Source organism: Denticeps clupeoides, chromosome 4, assembly GCF_900700375.1.
Source record: "Denticeps clupeoides chromosome 4, fDenClu1.1, whole genome shotgun sequence".
Lineage (NCBI taxonomy): Eukaryota > Metazoa > Chordata > Actinopteri > Clupeiformes > Denticipitidae > Denticeps > Denticeps clupeoides.
The window spans coordinates 8446904-8457677 of NC_041710.1; positions in this window are offsets into that span (position 1 = coordinate 8446904).

Genomic DNA, 10774 nt, shown 5'->3' on the forward strand with positions numbered 1-10774 from the left:
GTGGGGGACCTTTACATAAGACAAAAGACCAAAATGTCATGGACCTGGGATTTCCAATCTTATACAAGCATTTGCAGGCAGTAGGGTGCAGCTAAAGACCCAGAAAAAGACATGGGCTTTGACCCTCTGGCGGCAAACTTTTGTTCAGTTGGTGAGGTGACCCTTGGTTCAGCTGGTAGTGAGGTGGACCTGGACCCTTAGGTGGCAACCCCCAGTTCAGCTGGCAGCAAGGTAGACAAACCTCAAGAACCCTGGCTGGAAGGCAGAACCCGGACCCTCAAGCAAAGTCCCATGGCTCGTCAGGAATGGGGGGTCTCAGGAACCTGGCAGACATGTGTGTCATTTGTTCCCACCAGCAAGCCCCACAACGTCACACTTGGCCTTTCTTCATCAATGGGTTTCCAGTTATAACAAATAGACTAGGTAATGTTTTTAATAATTAAATTTTTGCAACATTTTAATTAAACTGAGTGGTACAGATTAATATTCAGATCAACATACATGCACATTAGTTCAAAAGGTTATTTTAATTGTGAGTGCAAAAATAACAAAAATGTAATTAAAATTTTAATCTTCACCCATAAAAGTTGAATAGCACCTTCCCTAAAACAGGTGTTCTGTAGCATCTCCAAAATTTTAAACAGTTTAATTAGCCAGATTAGGCTAATGATATTTTACTGATGCTGATTATAGAATTTCTAGTCAGAGCATTTATTATTCAGTAACACAGAAGGAAGAAGGTTCGTCCACTTGAGTGAATAATTGTGTTTATTGTGCAGTTTCCCTGTTAATATGCATTTATGGCAGTTATAACAATAATGCATGTAACTCAGCTCAATGTGCTTCTAAGTAACACCATTCACCATTCCATCAAGTGCTCCTGGTTCAAAATGTGAACTAAATCAATGTAAATTCAGGACCGTGGCTCTCCCACACAAACATTTTGGATACGCAGCATTTAAAGTAGCATTTTCATCTTAATAGTTCCCAGTTGTAAACCAGAGACCCAAACACATAAAAAAAAACAATTTAAAAGGATAAAGAAACAGAAGAGGCTTTATTGTGAATTAAAAACAACATCATGCAGGCAAGAGTGTATTCACTTAATGTGTGTTTACAGATCCCTTTATTGCCAGCATTTTTTTACATCACTAGTCTAGGTGAGAATTAACAAGCTGATGGAGGAATGGACCGTAAGGTGAACAAGACCACATAATTTTTTTTTTTAGTACAAACAAGGTATTCAAAAACAGTTCTAACAGTAACACCACCCACCTAATAATGAGCAGGTTCCCAATTTTACCTCCAAAGCCATCAGTTGTGAGACAGACATATCCCACAGATAATTGTTTGGATAGAGACATGACGAACATGGACCCCACTGGCTTGCATCCACTGCCTTGACTTCCTCTCATTGTGCAACCTTGTGCCATGTCCTTGTGATACACATGCACATGCAAAATAACTGTCATGAATATGGTTGCATGCTTTTAATTATAAAAGGTTTACTATGACTTTATATTTCTGGAAAAATGTTTGTACAAACTTTCCAAATACACCTGGTTTCTCACAACCATCATTTCAACTTTTACACTCATGGTGAAACATGGGAAACCGTGGGAGGTTGAGTTTATTTTCTTCTCTTATATACATGATTTGCCCTCACTTAGCCTTGACCACAGTTTGTGCGAGTTAGCGGCGGCCATCCTGTCATGCCCACCTCAACCATGTGCTGTCCTGTTCTCCCATTCATGTTTTATTTACCTTGGACCATCCATTGTCAGACTGGTGTCTTGAAGATGGGCACAGAGACAAGGTGACTAAACTGTCTTTAATAATATATGGTTGTCCTTTGACATCATACACCATTGAACAGCACAGCATTTTAAGAACATTTGAAGCTTGGAAGCCATTACTGAAGAAGACGGCATTCCCGGCTGTGTTGTAATGTCTTCCAGAAGGATAGTTCCAAAGAATATATTTCTTTCTACCAATTGTCTTTCAGACAATTATGAGGCTTTCATTATCATGTCATGTAAAAATTTGTGTGAATGGAACATTTTTTTCCCACTTTGTTGTTTCTTATAGGATCCATGAACTCCATTCACTGGCAAAGATAAAAATGAATGTTGATAAGCAACCTACTCTGACTCCCCGAGAACACCAAACTTCTGTTTCACATTGTTTGTTTAGATTGATCGTTAGCTTGTTCGTTTGTTCACATTGTTTGTTAGCTTTATATGATATTGCAATGTTCTGCAGTCATAGTCATATGATATTATATCATATTGCCTCAATGATTACTTCTCTCAGCCAATCAAAGTTCCAGTTTGGACCTTGGGTATAACTGAATATAAATGCAGCTACAGACATCTAGAAAGATAGAAATTAAACATAATTTCCATCAAAATCATTTCTTAATAGCCATTCATATTAGAAGCCTTTTGTTCAGTTCCTTGTGATGCAGAGACACACTGCGAGACATGAAAACAGCGAGATCTGCAATGGAAAAAAATGCCCTTTAAGATGTCAGTTTGAAGCGGGCTTGTGAGGTGCTGATTGCATGTAAAAGGTATGGCATGATCGATGCGTTTTTCTCGGTTTCGAATTCAGGTCTGGGAATGCCAATAATCCAATTACTTCCAATGGCCACAAACATGCTGAGGCTGGAAGAAAGGGTTGCTGGATGTCATGTTACTGTAGTTTCATATTTTTGAGCTGAAAATGTTTTTAATATCACATATCACAGCTACTGTGTAACACAATCATAATGTGTGGTGAATCAGAATGTGATCTACTGAAATTTTAAGAGCTAATTGTGTTTTTTTGTACGTTGTTTAACGTTGCACTTCTGAAATAATAAAATACACATAGAGCATGTTTAAAAATGCATACAAAATCTATGAACACACTTGCCACGGGGAACGTCATTCGGCATGGCAGACAGAAACACAGGACTCATATGCACGGTTTCATAGAGACAAATGGTTGTCTTGTAACAATAACAATAGCACAACATACTTGTAACTTGTAACAATAGCACGACATACAGGACAACTTGACCCCAAGACATACAATGACCCGGCAAGGACTAGATACAAAAAGACTTCTTATGCACTGACAAAAACAATCTAAACTTTTAGGCAGACAACATCGACACCACAAAAACCCGTGTCCAGCACACAGATCCTCAGTGCAGTGCACTAACTGTCAGAAACGTGACAACACTAAACATACTTTACCCAACAAAAATATCTACAACTGCAATTAGGATGTTGTTTAAATAAAATGGTATGTGTGTGTGTGTGTATATATATATAAAACTATAAAAACAATATAATAATGACAGTAGAAGCTATAAGATAATAATCCAATTTTGTATTACAACAGATACATATGGAGGATTATATATTTGTGTATGTGTTAAATCAGAAGGTGATGTGATTTGCATATTTCACAGTCTGATCTCTTTTCAAAAGGTTGGGGAAAAAAAAGAATTTCTGCTGTCTCGAGTCTACCTCAAAAAGGCAATCTTCTCATGCATATTTAAAAATAGCAATAAGCTCTCAATGTTCTTATCTTCTCTGTCAGATCATCCTTGCCTGTGTTGAATAATTTCACATCTGAAACATTGAACAGAACACTTCAGCTGTGCTTCATATTTCATTTCTCATGTGACAGAAATGCATTACAGCCATAGACTGCATTTGTCAAACCTGAGCAAACAATGGCTGCAAGCTTGATCCAATGCTGACCTTACACAGGAGCTGCAGACGTGTCTGCTAGATCGCTTGTTAGAGCCATTGTTCATGGCAGCTACAACAGGGCTGCTGGAGAATTGCACAAACATGAGGCTCTAGTACACATTTGCCAGGACTCAACCATCAGACTCACCAGCATGCTCTCTACGTCATTGTCCAACACCGTCTATGTGACAGACTGTAACGCATTGCAATTAAAGCTATTAATTGGAATGCATGGTTTTACCTCATGGTTTCAAAGATAACAACAAAAACACAAATAAATGATGGCCATTTGTGAAACCACAGTGTCTCTATACTGTCCTTTCTCTCATGAAACCTAAATATATTAATAAATATCTGAAACTAGACAGCACCGCCTGTCATTGCCTTCATCATGTACTTTCCAGGTTTCATGCAAATCAGGTCTGTCAATTAAAAAAAAAGTGATTGTAATGCTAATCAGTTCCTGGTTTCATACCCTCTCAATGAAGTTATGACAGCAAAATAGCCCATTAATCCTTTTAAGAGCAGGATGGTTCTCAGTGGCATGCACAGATGGACTGCAAGTATACTGCTGACTGAACCCGTGCACCATTTTACAGCCCTGCACGTCTCTGGCAGCTATACTGCATATCTGCATTATCCGGGGGTGCTTCTATTTTACAGGCTTACAGAATTTTATCTATCATCTTTTTTACAACTCTGATAATATTTAGCACCCACAAATTCAGGTCTGGCCGCACAGTAGCATGATGGTTTGTGACACGGCCTCACACCTCCAATGTTGTGCATTTGAAAGTTGTTTTGCATGCTCTCCGTTGTGAACTGAAGTACTGAATGAGTGGGGTGCTTATCAGTAACAGTGAATATTTATTTCAGCAGAACACTGGGAGATAAAACACGGGACATTCCCTCAGCGGAGCAGCTCTTGAACTGCACATGATGAAATCTTTGACCAGATCAGAGTAGCTCTTGAACTGTAATGAACATCAAATGGTATGTGCTATGCAAGAAGGTATGTGCTGTTCTAAGGTTTCTATGGAGATTTTCAAAGGGATACTCCAGCAGCCAAATCAGTGTTGTTAAAGAAAACAGGGTCACTAGGGTTGCTGCAGTTAGAACATATTTTCTTTGACCAAAAGTATCCTTGCAGTATTTTGTGCATTTGTGTCACAAGCGATTTATTCCACATCAAACGATTTTTGTAAAAAAATTATCATTAAAAATCCATCTTTTTTAGAAATACAATGAATAGTAAATAAATGTGAATTTCTGAATGTGAAAATGTTACTCTTTTACCCTCTATCCTATCCCTATATCTATACTAATTCTAATTAATATACCTTAATATACCTAATTAACATAGTAAGACCTTATCACATATTCAAGCCTTTTTTATTATTATTATACATAATTTTTTCTCTCATCATTTTACTTTAAAAGGTTGTGTATGTTTGTCTAGCACATCTTAGGCATTAAGTTTTTGATGTTGATCAAACTGTGATGCTAACTGTGTTTGAACATCTGATTGGAAACATCATAAAGTAGCAGGACTTGCAGCGTTTTCCTTGTTTGGTGAATTCTTTCTTTAAAAAATTCCAGGTTGACAAGGTTGCTAGACATGACAAATCAAAACATACAAATTTCACTGTGTGCACCATGTGCTGTGCTGCAGTGTATCACTTGTGACAATCACTTCACTTTAACACACACACTCACACTACCTCTGCTATATTGTAATATTATCTATCTGTAATATCATTTATTATCATGCACCATTCCATTTTTCACAGCAATATTTGCACTAATTTAGTTTGCACCTTTATTATTCATTTTATCGGTTGAGCGCTGTCTGTCTCATTGTTGTCTACGTGTTTTAGTTAAATGTTATTCTTGCACTGTCTGTGTCCACTGTTTGCACTTAGCCCAGTTTGTCGGTGTCGCACGTGCAATTTATGTCAGTATGTAACTTTGTCTAATCATTTAAATGATACATGTAACACCAGGTTCCGGAGAAACGTTATTTTGCTTCACTGTGTACTGTCTAACATGTATATAGCTGAAATGACAATAAAGTTCAACTTCAAGTTTATTAGTATAGAGCTGAGCAGTGAGAGTGGAGACTTTGTGGACGGGGACTGACAGATGTCAAGATTTTTGATGATTTTTTTTTCTGGAGGTAATATAAGGTGCAGGGAGGACAACTTTTTCTCACGCCTCCTCAGCCGTCACCATGCATGTTTTACATTACACTGCTAATTATTGAACAGATGGTGAAGGTTGAAGTGTGACACTTCTCCAATCTAATGTTCCCCCAAGTAATTGTGTGAAGCGCTGGGACTGTTTTGTGAGACTGTAGGCCTGAAATATACTGTAAGCACAACGCATATGTGTCAAAGTGATCCACAAAAACCCAGAAGCCAAAATGTTCTAAAGATTACTCTGTACCCTAAGGAAACCTGCTCCTGCCTCACTGTGGGAAAACAGTTCAAATATATAGCACAGTATATTTATAGCACAGTATATAACAGTATGCAATATATAGCATATGAGAAGAATTTGATAATGATGTTACATATTTTATTTGCATCATTCTTTGTTGTCCTTTCTTGTTTCAATTAAATATGTCACTCCCCATGTCTTACATATTGCCACAAAGATCTTTTTTTAAGTAGGCTTTGACAAATTCACTGAACATTTGTAAAAAATTTCCCCTTTGTCCATGTGTTACTTTGAAGGCTACTATTTAAAAATATTGTTGTAGTAACCAGGTCTGTACATTTCGATATTGGGGGTTATTATTCCCAAATTCTTCCCTTGCCAAATTTTCCCACACCACCCGTCTACTACGTTCCCTCCACTGGCTCCCAGTAGCTGCACGCATCAGATTCAAAATACTGATGCTGGCCAACAAAGCCAGACAAGGAGTAGCACCATCCTACCTCACAGCCCTTATTACACCTCACACTGCACCTCGTATACTCCGAACCTCCTCGACTGCTCGCCTGGTCCCTCCATCGCTAAAGGTAAAAGGAAAAGGTAAAATGGCCCCTCGGTGGTGGAATGAACTTCCCCTCGAGGTCAGAACAGCTCAGTCACTGAGTATTTTCAAATGGCAGCTCAAGACCTTCCTCTTTAAATAATATTTAGATTAACTTGTAAATTTCTTATTGTCGAACTTGTGTACAGAATCTACAACATAGTGAATTAAAAGGTTGTATCCATAGTTTGGGTCCTAATGAATCGGTGATAACTTGAAAGAAGTAAGTCGCTGTTGATAAGCGCGTCTGCCAAATGCCTTAAATGTAAATCTAAATGTAATTATCATATTAAATTTTCCTCTTATGCCATCCCTCATACCAAATAAAAATGTATGAAGCTTATGGTAAATGTTCACAACTTCATGTATGTCACGTCCGCCAGCTGACGGGGGAATGAAGCGCTGCGACGGGACATACTGGGAAACAATGGTTTATTAACACAAAAACCAAACTGGCTCGAGGGCTGGAAACGGGAAACAAAAGGGGAAAAACACAAACAAACCCACAGGCGTATGGCGATTGCCAAAACTGAAAATAACTGTAAACACAAATCGTACGGTCCACATAAAAATGTCGCAGCCCCATTGAGCTGCTTAACAATTCCTTACAACCACCCTGCTGTCATGCCAGGTTCATCTCCAGCTGCACCCAATCTTGACACCCAACAAACTTTGCTTGGCATTTTTCTGTTTTTAGGTGTCTTTGGTTTAGCTGACTTGGTCACAATCCAGTGGGATTTATTCCACATATTATTGCTTCAGAGTAGATTTTCCCCCTCCTCATTTCAGCTGAGTCATTACAGCTTTCATTAGAAGTCAGGAGCACTTCAAATCAGACAAAAGGCGGCTTCATGTTATTTTCACCTGATTCGCTGGTAATGGTTCCGGTGCTGTGATATAATGACTGTTTCACTGAGCCTTGCACTATACGCTAATAAATCTTTCATAATGCACACGGGCTCGGCATTGAGGCTGTGGAAGACCCAAGGCTGGGGCACGAGGCCACGGCTGCTGTAGAAACCCCGGCACATTCACCCCCCACTGCACCGACCCCTGCTGAAAGCAGTTCATCACTGCCCGCTTTAATTGCCGTCAAATAAATTACACAAGCACCTTCTGCCATAGTAGTGAGCAGAGGAGATTGTGCAGGAGCTGAAGGTTCACAGTCATGAAGTTATCATGAGAAACGTCTTCACTCCCTCTTTGCACTGCTGCATTTTCACACTGAAAAGATAATAGAGTCCCCTTATGAGAAAATAATTGGAATCTTTGCACGGAAAATTACAAAAATCACGGGGAAAAAAATCATAGATTTTTTGTTTCATGGTTTTCAATTGTTTTTTTTTCTTCTGATCCCCAGCTATTTTAAAGCTTTATGTTTTCAGAAAATCACTCAATTTATTCATAAAATGGCAGAATAAATGGAAAAGGTGTGTTATACCACGATTCTAAATATAGATTATTTGTTTCATATCTGTGTTTTCACTGTTCCACTGCCCTTGCTGTTCCAGGTGAAACCTGTGCAGATGTTACCTGTTCCTAAAGCTTTTATTCAGTTCTTTGATTGGATGAGGCTGCAAGCTGGCCATGCTTATTTAATAAATTGTTAGACAAGAGTGGCTCTCCACTGACTCCAGTGCAACCTTCTGAAATTAAATTTATAATGCAGGATTCGTAATTGTACATTTACAGTTACTTGGGTTGGAAATTAGAGCTTTGAGTGTAAACAGAGAGGATACATTATTCCAATTTTTCCAAAAATTACAAAAACAAAATTACAAGCTGTGACTTCGTGGTCTGTAGTTCACAGACGAGAGAATTACCCAGTAGGCTACTACCACATGCTGGGTTTAAATCCTTCATAGACATATGAGGGATAAAATTGCCACAGTGTTATTAGCCTGACATTAGATAACCCCCCCTCCTGTTCTAAAGACATCCATTCTGTCTCGGTTAGAAACATAAAAAACATAAAATTAAATGGTCAAAGACACATGTGATAAGCTATTTCGTTTAGTTTTTTTATATGCACAAAAAAAAAGTCAAAACAAAACATGAACAAAGAGCAGATTTGATAATAATTAAAATTGCCCCATACAGCACAGCCCTGAGACATGTTACATCAGACCAGATGACAACAGTGCCTGTCCCTCTTTGTAGGGCCGTGTTTTGAAGTTGTGCCATTTAGACTGTTTGTCTCTTGAAGGCAGCCACTTGTGATGCAGTGGGTGCTTCATAGCCCACAGCATTGCCTGCTGGCTTTTTTGACAAGTGTGATGCCTGCTGGGGTCAGCCATTAATATTTACCAGCTGATTTAGCAGAAGCAGAGCTTACACGAGACAAGCAGCTACATGCAACTTGCAAAAACCCAAAACTTCGCAAATCATTTATGGGAGCAGAGGAAAGGCACTCTATGAACAGAGAGTCCATAAAACAAAGCTGATCTGACCTCATTTCTTTGTAAGTACTTATTAGGAAAAAAGTATCACCTATTTGCATCTTATAAATGTGCTAGATGTTTTAGGCAAGAACATATTTTCATCACTGGGGCAAACAGCGGCAATGCAGTTTCCCAGGTGGAGAGGCACATATTTGGGCACCTAATGTTCTCCCTCGGGTGCCATAAATACCAGATGTATACCATTTGGGTATCCTTTGCTGCCTATGATCATGTAGGGCTCTATTCTGGCCCTGCCGTTAGGTGCGAGAGGGTTTGAAAGTGGGTGGAATCACTGGACGAAAGGGTGAAAGTACGTCCAGGTCTAATAAGATAACCTGCAAGCTGCATCACTCACATTCTCCCTTTCAGACATTGCACCACTGCTCATGACAAAACATAATCATTCTAGCAAAAGTTGATTCGTTGTAAATGTTGCAAACGTCTCTACACCGTTTTAAACTTAAATTTGTCCTAAAAATGTGTTGTCTTATCATCTCTAGCATTTTTATAATTTTTTCCTGGGTTGCTCAGCCAAATTAATTATTCATTTTTTTCTCTAGTGACTTGCATTTTAGGACCCTTTGTGAACTGGCCTTGTTAAAGATAAAGGCCAAGTATATCATTATTAATCTCAAAAATAAAGCATCCAAATGGCTATTTGTGTGCTATATTTATTAATTGTTTTATTACATTGTTGTTTTATTACATCTTCTGTACATTTAAAACCTTTTTGTTATTTCTGAATTCCCACTATTAATGCCCACAGTAAATAAAAGTCTAACTAAAAATAAAAGTCTAACTAAAACCAGCAATAATGAATAAAAAAAACATATTAGTGTCATAGTTGGCACTGTCCCCTGCAGTTTAATTTTTTGGGGTGGAAATAGGTGTTAATTTTGCACATAACTGGATTCAATCATTTTGAAAGCAATTTACACCGGACGTGAACATTTCTGTGCAGACAAATGGTGCACAAAATAATGTCATTATTGTTGACCTAGAGGGAACTTCAAGTTTAGATAAGTGCATTGCAGTTTTTAGTCCCAACCCAAGCGTCCATTTTAAACCAAATAGGGTACAATTCTTGCAGTGGAGGGCACTTTGTGATTATTTTTTTTAATCCTATCAGTGACACGTCAACCATTGCAGTTTTAAATTGATTTGACTGTTAATGAGCTTAAGTTCCACAATACTAGTTTCTTAGTTTAAATATCTTAATTGTGCTGTTCTATGTAGTACTGATGATAAGGTATATGGTACTCTGATTTTTGGTTGAGCTCTGCAGAATGTCAGGGTTTTCAAGGTGTTCAAGGAATACCACACAAGCGTGCATTTAACAGGATAAAAAGTGGTGGGGGAAGAATGAATATGATGAAAATGGAAGGTCTGCATTACTAAGAGATCAGTATGGGAAGGAGGGGGTTGCGGTAGGGGTAATTGGATTTTGTTTTGTGGAAGAACGAGGGATGCGTGATGTGTGGCTCCAGCTGTGGTGCAGGTATCAGTTTCGATTGTCTTCCTCAGATCCCATGGGCACGTCTATTTAGTCA